Genomic DNA, 24,477 nt, shown 5'->3' with positions numbered 1-24,477 from the left:
TCTAAGCACAATGGGTGCCATTTTGTGCTGTTCCTTCAGTTTAACCTGGGGAATGCATAACCGTCTTAAAATCAACATCAATCTCTCACATAGATCTGTTCAAATTCCCCAAATAGTAACCATATGCACCCAATCATCAAAAATATTTTACACTGTAATAACATTAGGATAAAGGGATTTTTCTCTACTCCTTCAGTGTTAAACAAACTGTCAAACTACCACTCCTGTCCTTTGTGTGGTTAGGTTTAGGTACAACAACCACTTGATTATGGTTAGTCAAAGATCCTGTTATGGCTTAAAACCCTGTTTTGGGGGCACCATCCTGGCAAGAAACACAGTGATGTTTTGGGAGAAAACATCACTGTGGCACTTTTCGTGGCACTGTCCCTGCTGGAAAAACAGAAATGAGTCCCAAATAAACACCCATGGTTGGGGGCTGAAAGGCTGCTGAAAAGAGACCAATGGGTTGCCAAAAAAAAAAAAAAAAACACTCACGTTTGGTGCCTAAAAAGCAGCTGGAAAACAGCAATGACTACCTAAAAACAACCAGTTTTGTTATTTGATTGCCTTAAACAGAGGTCTGCAGCTTGACAGGCATCTCACATAGGTGGCACACTAGCCACCATCCTCTCTATCTCCTAATGAAAAAGTCAGCTTATATACTATGTCACTTTAGAAGAGATGATATGATACATAAGAAACATATAACATATTTGTGTTTACAAAAATGTACAGTGCCAACATTTTCTTTTGGCCACTGGGCTGACACTCAAGGTACAATCAAACACCGTTTTTTAAGACATGTTTGGGTTCTTTTGTTGTTGTTTAACCAGCTAAGAAGAAAGTCTCACCTATAAGGCTACTGGACTTTAAAGCTGATGAAATACATCAGAAGAGGAGGTTTCAACCTGCAAAAATGTTTTGTTCTGTTTTTGGTTTTTATTTATTTATTCATTTATTTTTTTGGCCAGGTTGAGATGGAAAAAAGCTGTGGACACAGCACTGACACGTTACCTGTGTCCACATAGCGCCTTTTCTGGCAGAAAGGCGCTGGAAGGGCGCTGCGGAGTGCTGGGATGAAGCGCCCCCCAAAAAAACGCTCACGAGGGTTTTCGTTTCTATGACAACAATATCTTGACAATTCCTGTAGCCGCGCAGTTTTGCAGCATCGCCTCTTTGTTTTTTATCTATAGATTGACATTTCTTTCACGGTGAGCACCAACCGGAAGATGCTTGCGCTCATATTATGTTTGGATGAGCTTAATAGTGATGTCCCTGCTGTCACTGCTCAATCTGACAGACGTACATGTAGAGCAAGGAGGATGTGGGTGCATGACACTAACCGTTGGAGGCATCAATACGGTGAACACCATCGCCTCGTCCAAGAGCTGCGGTTAGATGGAGACCGGTTCCAGGCCTATTTTAGGTTAGCCGCCGGGCACGCCAGTTTTCACCGGGGACGCACGCGAGTAATTCAGGCTGACATTACCTGCTTTTCAGCGAACTCCTCTCATAATTTAATTAAAAGGCATGGCATATAGGTCCACAGTAGCTTATTATTATTATTATTATTATTATTATTATTATTATTATTGGGTCTTATAAGAGTGGGCTACAACGAGTACCGGGCCATCAAATCACAGTATCCGCGGTGAGAGGACACGGAATTGTGTGCGCTTTTACGCACGCGGGTGTAGGTGATCACGGATCTTTGATGTGGGAAAGATGTAGCCAGATGTATTACCTGTTTTAGATACGTGGCTGTCTGTCCGTCCGTCCGTCCGTTCGTAGCACGAGTCATGTGCACCAGTTCACCACCGAACCCATGCGTAAAAGCGCAAACAGTCCCTCAGCCGGCAGGGAGAGAGCAGCCCTCGCGAGCTGCTCTCTCCCTGCCTGCAGGGCTGTCCCTCCTTGAGGCAATGAATGAGGAAATAATCGCCCCGGCGATATAACGAAATAATAAGTCGTTATCACGAGATAACAATGCGCACACACGCAAAAAATACATGGCCGTTCTCGTCTTCCGTATGATACATATACTGTGTTAATCTTTTAATGCTACAGCTGGTGAAGTCATCATCATGTTTTATTAGTAGGATTGGTGTTAATGCACTTAGTAACTTTGCTACCACTGTATGGGTTAGAATTGATTACATGTGTGTTGCTGTAAAATCTCTCAATTTATATAGGCCTATTGCTGGAAAAATAATTAATTTAACTAAGCTACTATTAAATATATATATATATATATATATATATATAGTCTCTGTTATGGTAATGTCTGTGTGACACGTCATACAACTCTGGATAGACGGACACGGCCAGCACCAGCTTCTCCTCCATTTTTTCTGGTTACCAGGGTGACGAGTTCCGCGATATGATTGGTTGCCTGGAAAAAGCGCCGGTGACGACACCGGCGCCCCTCTGAAAAGTTCAGAGATTTTCAACTCAAAACGCCCGGAGCGGCCGCACAAAAAAGGAGGAGCGGCCGGAAAAAAGACGCTGGGCGCAGCTCCTTTTTCCTAGGCGGCCGCATGCGGCCGCAGACGCTCTTTCCTCATTGGGAACAATTGAAAAAAGACGCTGGCCTTCTTCTGGCGCTCAGAAAAAGGCGCTATGTGGACACAGGGCCTAATACCTTTTATGTTTATCACAGCACCAGATACTGAATAACATCAGCATTTTGTTTTTAATTTTTTATGTTTCTAACCAGCTGATGATTTTGACTGCAATATTGCATGCACCTTTTTAGCTCTGTTTTTGGTCTCCACCAAATCAAGAAGGAAATTTCTGGCTATGTTTATTATGTTCCCCAGCTGGTAGCCATTGTTGGGGGTAATGCCTTATAAAAGTAACATATGTAATGCATTACAGTAATATATTTAGTAGGGTTGGGAATCTCTCAGTGATAGACGATTCGATATGTATCTAGATACACGGGTTACGATACGATTCAAAAACGATATATTTTTAATACAGAACGATTTGATACAATTTGATACGATTCTATGGTGAACATTTGTTGATGTAGACATTAATCATATATTATAAAATAAAGAAGCCAATTCTATAAAAGTGACATTCTTACAGTATTTTCAAATTTGTAAAAGACCACATCCCTAAGCATTGTTGCTGTATGGCACTGGCAAAAATAAAATAAAATAAAAAGTCAAACAACAACAAAATCACATGTCAAATGTATTTATTTTTAGACATGGACCAAAAAAAGTCTTGCTGAATGAACATCATTTTGTTGGATGGGATCAATATAAAAATGAGAAGAAGTTTTAAACTTTAAGTGAAGTGAACTTTAAGTAAAATTTAAGTATTTTAAACCTACTTCTTGTGTTGTTTTTATGGTATTGTCTGTGTTTTCGTATGTATCTTATATGGACTTGAGTCTAGAATAAAGTTTATTATAACGCTGTACAATATAAACATAAAGCAGAATTAAAATGTAGGGTCAGAATCTGACATCTCCTGTTATTAGTTGATATCATGGACTGTGATGACTAGCAGCTTATCACTGACAGCATGTCAGACTATTTCTCTGTGTTTGCTACACTCTGTGTTTGTCATTTATAAAAAGATAAATCACTTTTCTATAATACATCAATGATATTTCAATGGAATAAATTACTTATTGACTTATTCATACTTCAAAAACAGCATCAATAAGTGATTAACATAAGGGGGGATCAAAATAAAATAAATAAATAAAATAAAAATCAACCAGCCACCCTCCTCCCCTGACAAGTAAAGAACAGTCCCTAAAGTGCGGTGAGGTTTGTGGAAATGTGAACGGCTCGTTTCTCCTCTGACACGTCACATACCTGTGTGCTGCCAGGGGTCGCCTGGTATTTCTGGGCAGTCACGACACCGACGAAGACTCCTTGGACCTGGAGCCGGGCTTGTTGGTCGCCGGTAAGCCGTTATCATGCGCTGCCGTATTTGACAGGAATACGTATTTTTGTCTGTGTCTGTGACCCTGCGTTCAACCCACAACCAGCTGAATTCGCCTTTAGTTTCTGCTGCGGCTTGGCTGCTCCCTGGTTTATCCAACCAGCATTAGCTTCTGTTCCTCATCTCCACCGGTCAAGCTGGCGCTGATGATTACATCCATTATTGTTATCAGTAATGCCTGCTCCTGAGCATGCCGCCGGCTCTCGCGTTGTTTTCGAGATGCAAACTGTTAAAGCCAGTCAACCGATTGCTAGTCTCGCGATACCTGAATTCATGACTCTACAATCGATTCGTCTAAGGATTCATGGCTGATTCATATCGATTGAGAAGGCTACTACCGACGCAGCCGTATCTCTCACTTGTCAAACCGGATATCCAGTCGTATCGGTTAATTGTTCCCAACCCTAATATTTAGCAGTAACAAAGTAATATAATGCATTGCCTAGAGGATTTAGGCTAATATTATTCAACATCTTTCATTTATCCATACCAATCCACACTGCTCCACTTCCTTCAGTGTACAACCAATAAGAAACATCCCTGTAAGTTTGTTGTGTGTTGTCAAGGCATTCATTATACACCTACACTGTATCCCATTCTGCTTTTGTGTCCTAAGGCTGCCTGAAAGCAGCGGGGATTAAGAGATCGCCTCCAGTTTCCTTGTCCTGGTGATCAACATATATGGATGATGTTAGTATGTATGTATGTTAGTATGTTGGATGTGTTTCCATTCACATCCCCTACAACTGCAGAACAACACCTGCACACCTTTCCAGTCTAATGCATAACTCTTCCTCCGATACTTCCAGCTCCGGTGTATTAATTTGCACTTCATAGTCATTTACTCTCACGCCATTCTGTTTGTTGTGCTTACCTCAATATTGTGTTTCATGTCATAGGCCCACAAATATTTATCCATATCTCATAATCATCAGACTGATCCTCTGCCTGACCCTCTCTGTGTCCAAGGCTATTTGTTTATTTCAAAAGGTCTAGGCTATTTAATCGTTCTATATTATCATGCTATTATTAATATAAGCAGGGCATTTCAATGCAAAGTGGTAACCACTGTATGTGAATGCATAAATGGTTCAGACCTGAGCAGCACTGGATTAGAAATGAACTGTAATAAACTGGAGCTTCTGTGCTTTGATTACCTCCTGTGAAACAACATGATCCTCTTCCATTTATAATGAACATTAATTCTTCTGAGGTCATTTTGGTGAAAGTAATGCGATAGTAATGTAATAAGTAACACATTACTCCACATAGAAAGTAATATTGTAAATTTAACGTATTACTTTTAAATCAAAGTAACTAGTAATATGTAATATTTTACATTTTGAGAGTTACTTGCCCAACACTGCAAACTGTGCCTCTTGTTTGGTGTTGTGCAGGTAGCCCACACTAAGTTTTTTAAGCTTTTTCATAATTTAAAAAAAAAACAAAACAAAAAAACTATCTACCGTGGACCTAAATGACAGAATGAGAGGAAGAGATAAACCAAAACATGAGCTAAAAGAAGGTTAAAAGCACCTTAAAGCTAAAGGGACCTGCAGTGAGTGAGCGCTTTTTACACTATACAGGCATTAGCTCTGTTGTTCTCATAAAGATATCGATATTAGCTGTTTAAATTAATGTCCAGCTGACCACGAGTGCTGTCTGACCTATGCTGTCTCATGTGAAAGTACAGTATCGAGGGGTTGGGTTACATTGCACAATAAAACTGGATGAGTGTGGATATTTTACACCCACAGTCCTCTCAAACCGATCTTGAATTGGTAACTAAAGCCCTTATCAGCAAACTATCACAGAGAGAATGAGCCAAAGTGCCTTCCTCAGTTGGGATTCTCTCTTAAATTGAGTCTAAATAGTTTTGAAGGAGTCCAATAGAATTGGTTAATGATTGTAATGTGAATAAATGTAGTCCTTATCTCCATAAGAAACCATTTTGGGATTCTTATAAGCTGAACAAATCATTATCTGTAAATGAAACATTGAATTTTTTTCCCCATAGTGATTTTAAAGCAATGGATTTAATAAATGTGCTCACTAAGTGAAAGCAATATCTTGGTAACAGTTGATCAGTTTTGTTGTTTGTCTGTTTGTTTTTTATCATACAGGAGCAACAATTACCCCGAATGTATTTTCTAGGAGACTGTCAATTAGGATATCCCTCCATCACTGATTAACCCGCAGTTTGTATTCTTGGCAGAGCTTCACAAAGAGCCTCAAGGTATTGCTGTCATATGGATCTCATATCTTTGTCACCAGAGACATCCACCCTATCTCCAGTCAATATGTAAGCTACTACTTACTTCTCTCACTGCATTTACAGGGCTGACTCATCCTGCCATGATCCCACTCTGCTCCCGTGGCTCCATTCAATATTGTGCATGAGGTTGTCTCCCACTCAGCCTCATTTCACACACACACACACACACACACACACACACACAGCTCACTCACTGCAACAAAACTTCTCTATACATTCTACTTTTCTATTTACATTTCACAGTCTCAACTGAGCAGGTACTTCAAAGGGTTCACACTTTTCAAGGAGGACAAAGACATGCATGTTTGCTGGCGTTAAAGCAATGAAAAATGCAAAAGAGTTGTTGGTGGCACTGCTGGGCAACGCTTTGAATATCTGGATCTTTTATACTTTCCAAAAATATTCAGTTTTTTAAAGGAAATTTTCCCCCATTCAAATAAATGGATGAAATGTTCATTGTTGTTTAATGCCAAGTGAGGTTAAGCTGTTAAATTTCTCTTAAAAGTGTTTCCTCAGTTTCCTTTTACTCACAATTTTAACTCTTTTTATTAACACATACAAAAAAATGCCCTCTTTCAAACAGTGTAAATATCTGAGCAAATGGGCGTAGAGATTTTGCACTGTGAGTCTCAAAGTGACAGGATTGCCATCAAACTGCCCCACTGGAGCAGAATTTTCAGTTAAAACACATAAAATGGAATATTTTAGCCCACTCTGTTTCCTACATTTTTGTCAACACAAACACATACTTTACAGCAACACGTTCAGCAGAGTCCACTCTGAATTAAGATCTTTGAATAATTAGCTGAGTTTGAGTGGTGCCTCTCAGCTTAATCTCTATTAAATCAACTATCTGACCCAGGAGTCACTCAGCAGTGATTGTCACTATGGCAACCTTTAATTGCAGGTGGGGACACACAGCTGATTGAGATTTGCTAATTACACTGCGTCTCTGATCTCTGTGGCATTTACCAACCACCTGATAACACAGGTGTTACATTGTAACTGTAACAACTATATAAACTCCTTTCAATGCTGAAACAAATTATTTCATTACCTTGTCCTTTGAGTGATGTCCTGGAGTTTGAGTCCTGCATCTCATGTTAATCTTTATGTGACAGCAGTTGTTGGAATTATAACTGATGTGACACACAGACAAACGGACAAAGCAACTCATGGACCTTTGAACAAGGACTTAATTTTTGGAATTCACATGCATATATATCACTCGCTTTCACTTTTTATGTCCATAGACAGTTTATGGAACCTCTTTTCTCTATGTCATGTATGCATGTGACCTAATAAGCACATATACACACTACAAGGCAGTGCTTATAGGACAGGCCTATTAAACTGGCAGCCCACTGGCCACATCCAACCCAGAAGCAACCTCTGTGTGTCACAGCATTCATAAATATGATCTACCAGTATGATAAAGGTAGCTAATGAGTTAGCCATCTTGGTTCCTTCTCACCTCTGTTGAATGTTTGCTGCAGGTAAACACAGAAATATACAGTACAGTCCAAAAGTTTGGACACACCTTCTCATTCAATGCGTTTTCTTTATTTTCATGACTATTTACATTGTAGATTCTCACTGAAGGCATCAAAACTATGAATGAACACATGTGGAGTTATGTACTTAACAAAAAAAGGTGAAATAACTGAAAACATGTTTTATATTCTAGTTTCTTCAAAATAGCCACCCTTTGCTCTGATTACTGCTTTGCACACTCTTGGCATTCTCTCCATGAGCTTCAAGAGGTAGTCACCTGAAATGGTTTTCCAACAGTCTTGAAGGAGTTCCCAGAGGTGTTTAGCACTTGTTGGCCCCTTTGCCTTCACTCTGCGGTCCAGCTCACCCCAAACCATCTCGATTGGGTTCAGGTCCGGTGACTGTGGAGGCCAGGTCATCTGCCGCAGCACTCCATCACTCTCCTTCTTGGTCAAATAGCCCTTACACAGCCTGGAGGTGTGTTTGGGGTCATTGTCCTGTTGAAAAATAAATGATCGTCCAACTAAACGCAAACCGGATGGGATGGCATGTCGCTGCAGGATGCTGTGGTAGCCATGCTGGTTCAGTGTGCCTTCAATTTTGAATAAATCCCCAACAGTGTCACCAGCAAAACACCCCCACACCATCACACCTCCTCCTCCATGCTTCACAGTGGGAACCAGGCATGTGGAATCCATCCGTTCACCTTTTCTGCGTCTCACAAAGACACGGCGGTTGGAACCAAAGATCTCAAATTTGGACTCATCAGACCAAAGCACAGATTTCCACTGGTCTAATGTCCATTCCTTGTGTTTCTTGGCCCAAACAAATCTCTTCTGCTTGTTGCCTCTCCTTAGCAGTGGTTTCCTAGCAGCTATTTGACCATGAAGGCCTGATTGGCGCAGTCTCCTCTTAACAGTTGTTCTAGAGATGGGTCTGCTGCTAGAACTCTGTGGCATTCATCTGGTCTCTGATCTGAGCTGCTGTTAACTTGCCATTTCTGAGGCTGGTGACTCGGATGAACTTATCCTCAGAAGCAGAGGTGACTCTTGGTCTTTCTTTCCTGGGTCGGTCCTCATGTGTGCCAGTTTCGTTGTAGCGCTTGATGGTTTTTGCGACTCCACTTGGGGACACATTTAAAGTTTTTGCAATTTTCCGGACTGACTGACCTTCATTTCTTAAAGTAATGATGGCCACTGGTTTTTCTTTAGTTAGCTGATTGGTTCTTGCCATAATATGAATTTTAACAGTTGTCCAATAGGGCTGTCGGCTGTGTATTAACCTGACTTCTGCACAACACAACTGATGGTCCCAACCCCATTGATAAAGCAAGAAATTCCACTAATTAACCCTGATAAGGCACACCTGTGAAGTGGAAACCATTTCAGGTGACTACCTCTTGAAGCTCATGGAGAGAATGCCAAGAGTGTGCAAAGCAGTAATCAGAGCAAAGGGTGGCTATTTTGAAGAAACTAGAATATAAAACATGTTTTCAGTTATTTCACCTTTTTTTGTTAAGTACATAACTCCACATGTGTTCATTCATAGTTTTGATGCCTTCAGTGAGAATCTACAATGTAAATAGTCATGAAAATAAAGAAAACGCATTGAATGAGAAGGTGTGTCCAAACTTTTGGCCTGTACTGTACACTATAAAAAAATTATGAAGAGCTTTAAAGTCCTTCATTCCCTCATTACACTACCATTGCATAGGCACAAATTCAATAATACACATTTATGAAACAACCTTTATCGTAACCGTCTTTCACATGAAAAACATCTTTACAAAAAATAAGCAAAAGCCTTTATATCATATATGATACACCATAATTCCCCCTCTGACATCTATTTTATAGTGCTGTGAAAACATTCAATTCAAGTTTATTAAAGTTTCTCACCAAAAGCTCCATTTACATTAGACACATCATGAGAACTTAATAATTTACCCTCTTCCAATACTTATTTTTACTGAATATAGCTTGAGTGCTTCACAGTGTGAATCAAATCTCCTCCTGCCAATTTCAACACAGATTTGTTTTTTATTTTCTTTCTCTCCACATCCACTCCTCTGAGTGGTATAGTGGTAGGCGAGTGGGCACCAGAGAGCTTTTGTCGTTTTGACGTGATAACGATACAGCATTTTTCGGGGTCAATGTGACGTGGGATAACTGGCCCATCTCCCCCAGAGAGCAGGTTAAGTGTAACAAGCTGGGGAGGGGGGGGGGGGCAGCAGGAACACAGAAAAAAAGGCAGCTCTATTATTTAGTGGGTCCTGCTACGTAGTTGTGTCAAAATGACTATAATGATTGTATTAGTTAAATACAGAAAAAGATAAACATTTTGATTTTATATTCCTCTTCTATTTGAGGCGCCCCCCATGGATGACAGCCCCCTTAGCATTTGCCTATACTGTCTATGCCAAGGGCTGGCACTGCCACCTATCATCTTTCACATATCAACGGTTTTCTTATTTGACACAATGATAGCTCTATTTAATTCTGTTGCACTTTGTGATATGCCTGTGTCAGATATGTGCCCAAAGGTTATTATTTTTTTGTTTTGTTTTTATATCAAAAGCAAAAAAATAAACCACATTTACCACATTTGATTTATTCTGATTAAAAATAATAACAAAAAGGTCAAACGGCTTTGAGTGGGCTCGTAACAATTACCACTGCCCGTTGCGCAAAGTCTTGGGACCAGGGAATTACTGTGTCCACTATGACAAAGGATCCTCATTGACTTTGCACTGGCACTGTTTCCATGGTGTTGGCATATAATTTCAACACAATATGTGCCCCCATGTACTGCGGTGGTAAGAGGTTGTGGTTATTTCACGTATTTCTATGAGACCAGGTTGCTTAAATGACACCTCAACTCCTTCTCTGCACAAAGCTCATATATGTCTTTACACTTCCTATAATTCTCATTTCAACACCTTTCATATCCTACACTATATATGCCCCCTTTATCCCCATCCTATTATTCCAGCTCCTCATACTCCTTCAGCTGCCCCTTCATACAAAGTTAAGCCAGCAATGCGGTTTAGCTCCCAGACATTTATCAAGCAATGCTGTCTAGCTCCCAGCTATACATGAAGCAATACAGTCCAGCTTCCAGCTTTCCAAACAATGCAGCCCCACCGCAATTTCCTCAGAAATTGCATTCTCTGGTTTCTCTTTCTCTCTGTGCCTCTCTCTCTCTGTGTTTAGGATATATGACCAAAACACAATGTTTCCACTACATTAAATAAGTCTAAAGCCAATTAATAAAATCAGGCAGAAAATGGCTGCAGCACTGCACATCTACTGCAATGTCCTTGAAACCAGTCATAAAGCACTGACTGCAGCACCAGAAATAAATTTCTGATCATAGGACCAGAAGTAAACAGCTGACTACACAACTGGAAACAAACAAGCAGCAATGAGACCAGAAATAAACGACTGGCCCACAGAGCTGGAACTAAACTGGTGATCACAGGAGAGTAGATAGATGACCAATTATCAAGCGGTGAACAGGCAAAGCTCCAAGGGTTTGACATCCGTGAGCTGTGTGCACGTCCCCCCTCCCCCCACCCTCGACAAGCCGGTGCCCTTTCGGCTGCCTCTTAAAAGACTTGGTCGCTGTGAATTTGGTGTCTACACTGACTGTCCCTGAGGAGATGGACCAGTTCCTCCTAAAGGTTACATTCTGTCACTTCAGGGGAGAGGGTCAGCCGTTTGTGAGGATTACAATCCACTGGTGATTTCTCTACAGTAGGTATGTGTGTGTGTGTGTGAGGAGTGACAGACCAATAAAAGGTTTTGATGGGGAGCACAGTGGGAATACTTACAATACATGGAAGAGTGTAATACGCATAATGATTTGGAAATAATGTCAATATGTTCCTGTACTGACTGCTCTTAGGGTAGAAATGTACTGCAATAAGTAAGCAAATAGCATCTAAAATGTTCTGAATAAATTGATGATATACACTTTGCTACTATCTAATATTGATCCCAACTGAAAGCACATCTCAGCACAGATAGTGCTCGTCGATAAATGTTGGACTGGGGTTGGTAAAATGTTCAACTCTGTTAAATGCAAAGGCTCCTGTGTATTTTATCCACCCTAAAATAACCGGTATTTATATAAAATGCTGAAATTTGGCACTTTCAAACTCATCATTGAATTATGAACAAAATCAGGAGTGTTTAATCAGTGCGGCGTGTTAGTTATGACTTTGCACTCGCAAATTAATACAGCAATAAAACCCAATAAAAGGTTGCTGCAACCAAGCAACGTAAAGTCTCACACAGAGATAATACGGCGTTAGGATAATGAGCCAATCAATTATCTGAATCTGCTCAAGTGACAGTTGGCTCTCTCACCATTGAGCAAAGTCAACTCACTGCCTGCAAAATGTCCTCGGGTGTTTCTATTTTGCACAGGATTCCACCGCCACCTAAAACTAAATACCCTCAGAGAGGAGAAGACACATAAAACAGAGAGGAAGTACAACATCTTCCTCCTGGAAGAAAGTGAACCACAACCAATTATTCTATCACCTAGAGGCCCTCTATAAAAGGTTGAGGGATTGTATGAGACAGGTGATTAGTTTTGAGTGTCAGATGATTGGGCTGTGAACTCTGCACTTAAATAACTATTACAAGGACTAATGGGAGGAAAGCTAATATTCCTCCAAAAAACTCCCTAACAAGCTTTCTTACTTTTTTAGTTAAACATAATGAAACACTCCAAATGTTGAAACAGCTTTCTCTGTCAAATACCTAGAAGCCCTTTTCACGTAGCAGTCGATGCACCAGGCATGACGATACAGGCAGAATAACTTGTGAAAATTACCACTGTACTTTTATTTTGACACTAAAGGTTCAATGTGTAGGATTTAGGGGGATATATTGGCAGGAATATAATATAATAAGTTTATTAAGAATCGTTGTGTTTTCTTTAAATGAGCTGTTTGTATCTACGTAAGGAGCGGGTCCTTGTTTATGGAGAATGCCATGTTCACCGCCATGTTTCCACAGTAGCCCAGAACAAACAAACCAAACAACGGCTCTAGATAGAGCCATTCACGTTTCCGCGTCAGCCACTGCAGTTAGAAGTCCATCTAAAACGAGCAGCATCGGAAAAACACTGATTTGTGAAATTCATTCAGTGTTTTTACTGGTTTAAATCATAGGGTCTGTTTGCTTTAGAGAGGAGGAGACCAACACAGATAATTTGGCTCCTGGTGAAAACCTCTGGAACATCTGGATCTGAGGTTATCAGACAAAGGTGAGCGCACATAAGCATGTAGTGGGTGAGCTGCCTCTCTCCAACATGCCAAAGCCCTATTCGGACAGGATTAGTTTAACGTGGAGACGTGGGGTAAAGTAATTATTACCAGGGATTTTAGTCCTGCCCAAACGCCCCATATCTGTAATCATTACGGTTAATGTCAGTAAAAATTACGGCGACTTTTACCTTCTGTAAAACGGTCCAGAGAAAATACCTCGGGTAATATTAATACCGTGCGAACTCATATAAATATTTCGTCATGTCGTGTTTACAACCATTTTTCCGCATTTACAACTAGTTTTCCACATTTTTTTCGATGATGGAGGCGCTTGAAGAAGCATTCAGTGTTGTCGGCAGTCGTGATAGTGGACATTCTTGTAATGATTGCATAGCCCTACGTGGGAGACCAATCAAAAAGGTCGAGAAGAAAGCACTTTTCAGAGCCACAAGTTGTTGTGTTAGGTAGGCCTAATATAAATCCATATTACTAATCGTTGTGTACACACAATCCTGATCATGGGCAATATTTCATATAAACGTAACACATACAGAAAGCAACGTAGCACGCACATGCCAACAGGGAGGTGACGCCAGGGCGCAAACCAAGTTACCACTCCCATCTCTGGTAGAATTACGGAGATTTCTTGTCCCGTGCGAATCGGACATTTATATTACAGACATCCTATGGTAAACTAACATTAGTCCACATCCCTATGTAACACTAATCCCGTCTGAATAGTACTTAGGTCTGTTTGTTTTGGAGAGGAAGCGACCTCTCTGGTTTATTCGGCTCCCAGTAAAAACTTCCTGCATGTCTGGATCAGAAAAAAGGTAAGCACACGCAAAAGGCTTGTTTTCAACTTTTATATACATTTCATGCATAATAAATACAAAGTATTTCTTCGTTCAGCCTTTTAGTTAATTTATTTCAATTTCCACCTTTGGCAGTATTACAGTTTAGCTTATTGCTTTTCTAGCAATGTCTTTCAGCTCTCTTTGGGTAATGCAGTTCAGCTACCAGCTCTGCCAGTTTTACATTTCAGTTTCCAGGTTTCTTAGCAGTGCAGAGCAATGCATATGGACTTTTTTCAGGCAATTTATTTCCTATGTCTGGATTTTCATCAGTGCTTTGCAACTAACTTCAGCTTTCAAAGTTCACACCAATTTTCTCCATAAAATGCATTTGCTAGTTATTTGTCTGATTCTCAGCGTTTTTCAGTCAAGCACCCCTCCTGCATACCTTCAGCTACAGAAACCAGGGGCGTAAATATAGACAGTGCAGGCAGTGGGGTTGCACAGGGGCTCATGGAATGGGGGGGCCGTAGAGACAACAGGCTCTTGTAACTGTTTCAGATTGCCACCTCAGATATGCAGCCATGTATGAAGAACTCATGTTAAATTAAAAGAGTGGGGGCAACTACTATATATGACCTCGTAAAGGCAAACCCATCTCCATTATGGTTTCTTTTTAATCATTTAAATTGATGAAAGAGTCAGTAGCAATCTATTCTACAATAAAATTATATATATAAACTACAAAACAACAAATAAACTATTAACACTTTCCCGGTGAGAGTATTATTTTTAAGTTGCCGGCCACCCCCAGCATTTTTAATCATATTCACTAATCTTTCAAGACCCACAGAATAATTTGTTCTATTATAAAACAGTGAACAGTATATACAGTATATACTGTAAACAGTATATACATGAAACTGTAAAAGAGACCTTATGATTTTAAACACCAAAAAATATTTTATTCTATCTTATGCCATTCCTTTTTTATCAACACTTGAATTTGTGCATTTTCATTAAAAAACAACAACAACAAAAAAATATTTTAGACAAAAAGCTGAGAAAAATGCATTTTTGTCAAAGACAGTCATTGTCAAGTATAAAATCAATTTCGCCTTTTACATTTGTTTTTCGTTTTTTCTTTCATTTTCCTGTGTTTGAAATGTATAAATGAAAATAATCTTACTGTATAATGACGGAAACTCTGTCTGTGGGTGTGTCTGTTCCACGTTTTTCTCCTCACTGACATGGTCAATCCATGTGAAATTTGGCACAGTGGTAGAGGGTCATGGGAGGATGAGAATGAAGCAATATTATATCAATTGGCCAAAGGGGGGCGCTATAGCAACAGACTGAAATTGCAAACTTTGAATGGGTATATCTCATATCCCATATGCCGTAGAGACATGAAACTTTGCACAGAGATGCCTCTCCTCATGAGGAACCAATTTGCCTCAAGAAACCCATAACTTCCGGTTATATAGATTTTCCGCCATTTTGAATTTTTTGAAAAACACTTAAAATCGATCTCTTCCTAGGAAGTTTGACTGATCTGCATGAAACTCGGTGAACATAATCTAGGGCCCAATATCTAAAGTTCCCTCTTGGCAAAAGTTGGAAAACTCACTAAAACTGAGCTTCTATAATGCAATGAATATTGCGGAGGGCGTGGCTCATCACATAAAGGTGTATAACATCTCAAGGGTTTCACCGATCACCACGCAACTTTGTAGGCATATGACCACACATAATCTGAGGGGACCCCTCCATTACTGAACCGATCAAACAAAATGGGGGCGCTAGAGAGCTAATTTCTTATCTAGGCCTAACCGCCATATCGATTTTTACTAAACTTGGTAGATATGTAGAACAGGATGCCTCAAGGTGACTGGAGAAATTTAACTCTAATTGGCAACTAGGTGATGCTATAACAACAGAAAAATGCTTAAAAATGGCTTAAATGCGACCGATCGCTGTGGCTCCCCCTGTGGCCGAATGTTTGTTTGTTTGTTTTTTCTAATTTTTGGTATGACTAAGTCATGGTATAGTATGCTGTACATAATCACGGAAACTGTCAGTGTGTCATTCGCGGCAGTGCTGGGTGCCATAGCATTGTTCCGACCTCTCATTAGTCTGACGTCCCGTTGTTCCGATATGTGATTATTAGTGTATTTGTGTACCATAGAGGATCAGCAACGCAACAAAAGTAGGCTACTGGTCGAGATACAAGCGTCATAGAGAGGAGAGAATGAAACACCATAATCTCCTGTTATTAACTCTGGGGTCGGGGTTGTGTGGGGAGCTCTCCGCGGTGCTGAACGGCTCCCGGCGGGCATATTTCTGCCTTGATGGTGCGCCGCGACCGGCTGTGGGTCAGCTGGGAAAGGCTTGAGGCGAAGCAGGCTCACGGCTTATGTGTTTGCCACTTTCTTTTTCATTTTAACCCACACCATGATCTTTTCCTAACCCTAACCAAGTGGTTTTTGTGCCTAAACCTAACCAGACCTTAACCACAGGGCATCATGATGATTTCAGAACAACGGGACTTCGGAACAATGGGTTTAATATGGTCGGAACAATGGGATGTCGGACCAATGGGCTGTTGGAATAATGGGCAGACCCCCAGTGCTGTTCTGTTTCACAAGATGTGTAACAACACCCCCTATCTCATAACAGTGAAAACACGGATTGCCGGAAATCAAGAGTCGATAAAATATTTAATTAAATGAATACTTTTTTTTTTGGTTCAGTATTCTTGTCATAGACATATCTGCGCTGATGACTGCTGGGTTAATGTATGTTGATGTTGTCCAATGTCAAGTTGTAGCTAGTTTAGACACAAAATGTTACACTAGGGCGCATCATAATAATGTGTGCTGGGGCCCATCCTAACTACCATACGCCACTGACAGAAGCCATTCAAATATCAAAATGTTCACCTCTTTAAGGATATGTATTCTCTCTTTCTCTCTTATTCTCTCTTTCTCCCTCCTCTTAAATCGATTCCATTTCAAAATGCTCCTCCCACAGACTTCATCTAAGTTATCAGAGAAAAATGGTGAGTACAAATAGCATGTGGTGGGCACTGCCTGTTTCCAACCTGTCAAACAGCATCAGAAAAACATTGATTTGGAAAGTGGAAATGCTTTATTCAATATTTTTTCCTAGTTTTACCTGTTTCAACTGATCTGTTTGTTTTGGGGAGGAAGAGACCTCTGTGGATAAATGAACACTGAAGGAATTCTAACCAGGAGATGTTTCAGCTGGTTGCAATCTGCATTCCTCACCCCTAGATGCCTCCGTATCCCCCTAAATCTTACACACTCAACCATTAAATTAGATATTCGTACACTAGATTGACAACAAAACTAGCATTTGAAGTTACTGAAGGTTACTCTGATGCCATGAGTTACTCACCAAGACAGATTCTGCTAATTAGACTTAATATTTAATTACAATTCATGGCCTGTAAATTATAATAAGCCAAGACTATCTTCCAACAACAGACTGTAATGCCCTCAGGCATTACAGTGTTCTACACATAGCTCTTGTTTAACATTTCATTTGCTGCGAGATTTCTTCTGTTCTTACAGATGACTTTGGATGTGTCATGCTATTTCACTAACTGTAACTCTTGAATCTTAATGAGTGAACACGCTCAGATACTGTGACCTATTTATGTCCTTTTTTCTCCTGAGCAATAAGCAATCATGCTTTCAAATCTTTAGCATATTATATGGATAATTACTATTTATTTCCCCATTTTTCAGTCTTTATTGCTGTCTTGTTTATACCTTTTTTAATATCTCTTCTACTTCAGGACAAACATGCATATTTCATGACCTCTGTCTGCCCCAGCCTTCATTTACCTCGTGCTTTTGTGAGGCTTCTATTCTGGCTCTTTTTGTGGTTCTTTACAGCAGCTTGTATTACTCAGAGTATTAAGTACCACACACCTCTTCCAATCCATCCTCCAATCATTTAAGTTTGCTTTCCATTCCAATTTCTACCTGGCTTGAACTGGGTAACATCAGTCTCAAAAATGTTTTTTTCCTGTAATTGCACTTGACAAACAACCCGCTGGCCCAAGTAACTGTTTATTGACTTGTCTCTCTACGGAGTGCTGCTGTTCCTCATGGTGCAGTGCCACTGTAGTCGTTTGAGAGGCATAAGGTGCTGGCTTGCACCCATCCCCACCCAGGTGCCACAGTGTGTAAATGTAATGATCGATTTCAAATTTGTCGAGAGCTGCAGGGAACGCCGGCGGTTACACAAACTGTCCCATAACTACAGAATCCGAGCTTCTTTCCCTGCAGCTTTTCAATGAGCAAGATGCTTTGCTCACATGTTCTTTGTCCCTCTGGCATTGGCAGCTAAAAAAGGTCTTATAAAAAGATGAAGAAAATAGGAATTTGAGTGTGCAGGCATGTACAGTACGTGCTCTTGTGTGCCTGCCTACTCCAGATTAGTCTAGTTGCATATTGATTTGCTTAATATTGTTTTCAGATAGTTTTCACTTATGCACATTAAAGGAAACAGTCTTAATGAAAGATCATGAATTTCATGACATTATTATTATTATATATTATTATATATTTGGCTGCGGTTCTAACAGTGTATCTAACTGAAATTCAAGTGGGTACTTGAGGAAAAAAGGAAAATCCCGTCACGAACTCCAATGTCAAGAGCCTTTATTGGTTATTGCAGAGAGTAGTAGATATTGTAAATGCACAGCTTAAGCTGCTAATGGAAATGAGTATGAGAGAAGGGAGAAACTGCTAATGTACTTTAGACATCTGAAGACATCTGTGTATATGCTGAATACATCTTAGGCGAATGCAAACTGTGTTAATTCCATTTGGACCTGTAGTTGTGGCTTATTAGATTACTGCTTAAATGTCATGTTTGTCAGGTTTTAAGATGTAAATGGAAAGTATTAAATGTATCCTTTAAGGCTGCAAAGAGGTACTGAGCCAGCACTCCCTGGCTAGCAGAGTTTGGAACAGACTTTGTGGCTGATTTAATCTAATACGGATCACTACTGGCCGACATGCCTTTTGAGTGTGTGGGTGGTTTACATTAAAGTAAGTGAATATTTGGTGCTACAGTCAGCCTGGAAAGTATTTGGACAATGAAATACTGTTTGATATTGTGCCTCCATTCTCTTTCTACTTCAAATGTTCAACGAGATGATGCTAATGAGGTTAGTTGGTTTTAATTTTAGAGTATCTTCAGATTCAAATTAATATTCAATGAAGCGCTCGTTCCCTTCTTTTTTATTTCGCTGTTAGAGCCATTATGCGTGCGCGGTGCCTGGAGATACAAGTGCCTCTCCACGAACAAGGGGCTCGTTGTGAACAGAGGCCAGCAGCACTGAAGCACCGCTCACCTGTTCAGCCTGACAGCCAACTCCGCTCTGCTCTGCCCTGCCAAGCTACACCACAACCAGCTGGTGGCAATCTTCAATTACAACACCTGAGCCGCATTAACTCGTCAGTCCTGACCCTGAAAGCCAGCAGGTGCATGAGGGAGAGGTGCAGGGGGCTCTGCTGGTACCTGTGGACATGGCTTGGCTCATGTCAAAGGAAATAAAAGTTGTTTTATTCATTTACTGTTGTAAAGCTTTTTCTTCCCTCTATGTGGAAATTGCAGGGTTCCAGTGAATAACGGAGCTACAGGTACGTACTGTTGAATGAATGAGTTGTACAATAACAATAGAGCCTTGCTTATATATACAGCTGATGCATGTTCTGAATACACTTTAATTTCCTATATATTTCCTATTCATGTAATAAAAAATACATCTTATGGTGTAATAATAACCCTATATAATACAGTTCAGTTAGATTTTTACCTTCCACTGATTTGACAACTTTCATCCTGTCAGTAAAACAAATACAGATCGATCAAGCTGCAGTCTCCAAGGTTAAAAAATGAAGCTAACATTAAAGTGCCAAAAACTGCAGTTCTTCAAATGGCCATTTGAGGCTGGCTCCAGAAGCTAGTCAGTCCCCACAGACCCTTGTGTCTATGGGGACTGACTCATTTTTACAACAAAAATATACATGTTTACAGTGTGGTACAAAAATCAGTTTTGGTTGCTATAGCTAATTTCAACATTTATGACAACTGTACGGGGTTTCCATAACCGCATATCCTGTTGGTGGTCACAGGGCAAGTCATTGGCTGTCACTGGGCAAGAGGCGGGGACAAGTCCCTGGGCTAACATATAGAGACAGACAACTATTCACGCAATTTAGAGTCACCAATTATCCTAACCTGCATGTATTTGGATTGTGGGAGGATGCCGGAGTACCCTGAGAAAACCGCAGAGAACATACAAACTCCGCACAGAGGGGCTTGAACCAGGTGTCCTCTTGCCGTGAGGCGACAATGCTAACCACTGTACCACCGTGCTGCCATGTGTGTACATGACCAATTAAAATCAATATTCCACTTACACTCCCTTTCACATGCAGCCATGCATATTTTGATTAACGCGCTCTAACATGTTGTTTATCATGCCAAAATATGTGAAAGTGAGACAGCTTAAGCCGCTTGTTATTTTGCTTCTTTGCATCAATATGGTATTTTTAAGTTCCCTACCAGACTTGTTGGACCATGCAAACACAGCCGCCCTCTTTCATCTCTTCAGCTACCTCTTCAGTGTCAAAATATTTACACATACCCAAAAACCTGTTGATATCCAAGTCTTTTACAATGTTTAAAAGTAAGTATGTTTCTCCTCCAGACCAGAAATGTGGGATTTTCTTTTGGGCATGCCTCTCTATTCTGCCTTGCAAACTGTACGGGTAGTTGGTTTGTGTACAATGTATCCATGGACAACAAACAGAGACGACCATATGAGGCGCATATTCTCCATACATGTCCAAAGAATGCTTCTAAAGCCTGGATAATACCGACATATCACATGTCTTAAGCAGGATTTATACTTGTGCAGCAGACCCTACGCTGTGGCCAATGCTTGTTGCCTACGCCATTGTGAGCATTTATACTTGTGGGGTAGTGCGTCTGTGTCACTCTGCAGTTACAACTCCAAAACACTAGTCTGCAGTGCTGTAAAGTTTAGTTGATTCAAAACACACCCAAAACACACATTAAAAATGTCGTAATAGAGACAGTTTCAAACACAAGTACACAAATTGGCTTCACTGTAACTCGCAGCATTCACAGACAAACACTTGTCCTTATCTGGACACATTTTCCCCACAAATACAACATGCTAATGTTAGTAACACAAGTCTATGGTATTTTTACATTGTATAAATTAGCCTAGCAGCTTGTGATCTTTTCCTCTTAAAACCAGGGACAACAGCAACATTTAACAACGGTAACGTTACAGAAATTAGGTTCCATTACAACACACAAGGTTCACCGACAAGACAACTGACTTATACTAAACACATTTTCCAAACAAATATAACATGCTAACATTATTAGCACAAGCCTATTGCATTTTACATTATATAAATTAGCCTAGCGATTAGCGGAGATTTTCTCTGCTCATTTGAAGCCAGGGTAAATCCTGAAGTATAAATCCTCGAAGGATAAATCACACACAGGACTAAAAATGTTAATTTTATGGAGGCTTTATTATTGACACAATTTATTGTTTCTTATCTGTTAAGTTAAAGTAAATAAAAGCTTTGTGTCCACTGGGGGAAATGGTTTCATATTACAAAAACAAACAGGAGGTCTGCGTCACTGCAACGTGTAGTTCCATTTCTGGGGAGGTGCACATCAGGCTACACGTAGGTTTTAGCCGTAGCCTGCGTCGCCATAGAACCTACGCCGTAGGCGAAAGGGAACATGCCATTTCCATGACCTGCATCTAATTCAGAATATTGTCATATTCATTATAATGGTGGAATATTAGTGTGCACGTAAACTACTCAGTGATTCAGACCCACCCCTCACTCCTCCACTGCTCCACCCTCTTATCCAAATATGGTCACTCCTGGCTCCAAAAAAACAAAAGGACACGGCCAAAATGACAAACTCAAGGCTTTGAAGTCACGGAAACCAATGGATGATGTCACGGTAGCTATGTCCATTATTTTATACAGTCTATGATAAAAATAAAGAAGAAATAGAAAGATACAGATATAGGTTTTAGGGATGAGTGAGTACACTATTATCCATATCCAACTAAATTATGTATCTGTATCATATCCATATCATACACAGATTGGCTGGAGAATAAACCCAAAGGGTGACACCTAATGGCAAGTTGTTTTTTTAAGCCTGAAATTGATGTGGGTTGATAAGAAGTTGCTATATTTATTATTTATTAGAAAACCATTTACAGAACAATCTCAGGATTGGACTTCAGATCATTTTTTATCACAAGAGTAAGAGATTGAACACAGCTATCCAAATAAGGATTTCCGTTCATCAGGAAATAGATGCTTTATCAGAAAAGCGTTAGCGTTGTTATCAAGGTCTAAAGTCTTTATTGTTGATAGTATTATTCTGTGAGGAGAAAATCTTCCAGATGAGCAGTCACATATTACATACCACCTTCAAGTTACATAAAGCAGAAGTCAAAGATTAATTCTCATCAGAATTCTTTCAAAAGCAACACGCTTGGGCTTTCACAGCTGAATAACTGCACGAGAAGATTTCTGACTTGTTATCTGACCAATTACTTTAGACATAATTAAATGTAGTCTCTGTGCACTGAGGAGTTGTGTTTTTATATTGATATCAGTGATTAAAGCAAACCCTCTGTCCTTTTACCTCACAGTCATTCTGTCTTTTTCCCTGTAAAACTAATCATTACAACAAAATAAAATTCAATCTCGCTCAGTGCTGTCGCATCATAACAACCCCTCAATCTCCGTGGCAGTGTGCCTCATTGTTTGAATTAATTTTGAAACACTCTCAGCCATTGGCTCTATTTAGATAAAGATTTACTCAAGTGAAGATGTAAATTTATTTTCTGATATTTTTGTCGAGGTACTGAGAGTGACAGCTATATTTGAGGATTCTGCAATCTAGTTGAAGGTTTTACATTTGTAGGGTAGATTTGCCATTATGTTAATCAGTATTCTGGAATATAATAGATTGAATAGTTAATCTATAGCTACAGTCTTCAAATGATAAGAATAACCAAAAGACGAAATGAATTATCTTTAAGATAGATGTTCTAATACAGTGAGACTGTATCGTCAGTTCCAGCTTTTAAGACTGTATGCACCCTGAATTGTTCTGAAATCAGCGATTGCATTTGACCCGAGTTTGTCTGAGGGCTTGTCGCTCGATTACAAAAGGTCTGTCAATGCAAATGGATAGCTTGTAGGTAATTCAGTAATGACTGAGAGTGTGCTCAGGTGGGAGGTAATAGAGTGTTAAATGAGTGATGCAAAGCTCCACAGACTCAGCTGAGAAGGGAGAGGTTGCACTGCCTGCTTTCAGTGCCGGCTCATACGCATTCTATGTTCCTTTTTTTCTCACTTTTTAGTATGTGTGAGAGCAACTGACGGGCAAGATTAAATTAATGATGATGTTGCACATGAAACATACCAAGTGCACTTCTCAAGAGTACTTATTCACTTAAAGCAAACGTCCTGATGATTCACTTAAATTTACTTCATCAATTTTAATGCTGTAATAACATCGTCAGTTAATCAAAGTAAAAATGCCGGGCAGTAATATAAATGGCTGAGTGTGATCAGACTTAAAGAGTTGTAGCCGTCACTGGTTCCACTTATATTTCTGATATCAATCATTTATCTAGAAATTGCCTTGAGTAAAAAAAATACTCTCTCTCCAGTGGGCCTTATTGAAATAATAGTGCACACACAAGGATGCAGATTTGAATTGATCACTCAGGCATTTTTCTCCTCCTGTGAAATAACCGTGACAATGTCTGGAACATTGTTTTGCTGTTTTTATAGCACAGAGCAAGCTTGAAAAAGCATCAGAGTAACAAGGCAGCGTCTGATCCATGTTACATTTGTATTCACGCTACTAAAAGACATGGATTTTGAAGTCATTCATCGGTATAGCAACCATAGTGCAGGCTTTTAGAAGCATAGCTCCCAGGTGCATGGTTTATTATATAGAGAGCAGATGTAGTTTGAAGAAACATTGCTATTTGAAAGTATTTAATTGGAGACTGCATTTCTAGACAGCCATCCCTGCCGCTGGTTTTATTCTAATTGCCAGCAGCAACGCACTTAATGAAGCGAGTGGTGAAGAGTGTGGGTAAAAGAGTGAGAGTGACCAGGTTTCCACGGCAACAGCAGCGGTAGCTGAGTAGTGTTTTCATCTTGAGGAAAGGGCTACAGGAGAGCAGTGTTTCCCTGCAGTGCTTCTTGCAGCTCTATAATGAACATCTATACGATAATAGATATAACCATGGAAATGTTGCAGGGCTGAAAAATGTACGCAAACCTGTAGAGTAGGGCCTCTCCAGAGGAACAGTTTTCTGGGATTAGACTTGTGTAGGCCACCACTCCAATAGTGCACCCTCTTAAAAGTGACTCTGCAGGGAGAGAGCTTTGAAAGCTTTCTGTGCAAAGATTTGAACAAAGAAACGGGCTTGTCATTTTTTTACTCTGCTTGTCTTACAGATACATATCAGCATCAGTGCAAGTTGTTTGGAATCCAGAGGGTGTCAATTTGCACTACTTTTACCACAA

This window comes from Epinephelus lanceolatus, chromosome 11, assembly GCF_041903045.1.
Source record: "Epinephelus lanceolatus isolate andai-2023 chromosome 11, ASM4190304v1, whole genome shotgun sequence".
In the NCBI taxonomy this organism is placed as follows: Eukaryota; Metazoa; Chordata; class Actinopteri; order Perciformes; family Serranidae; genus Epinephelus; species Epinephelus lanceolatus.
Note: the sequence above shows the minus strand (reverse complement) of the source record.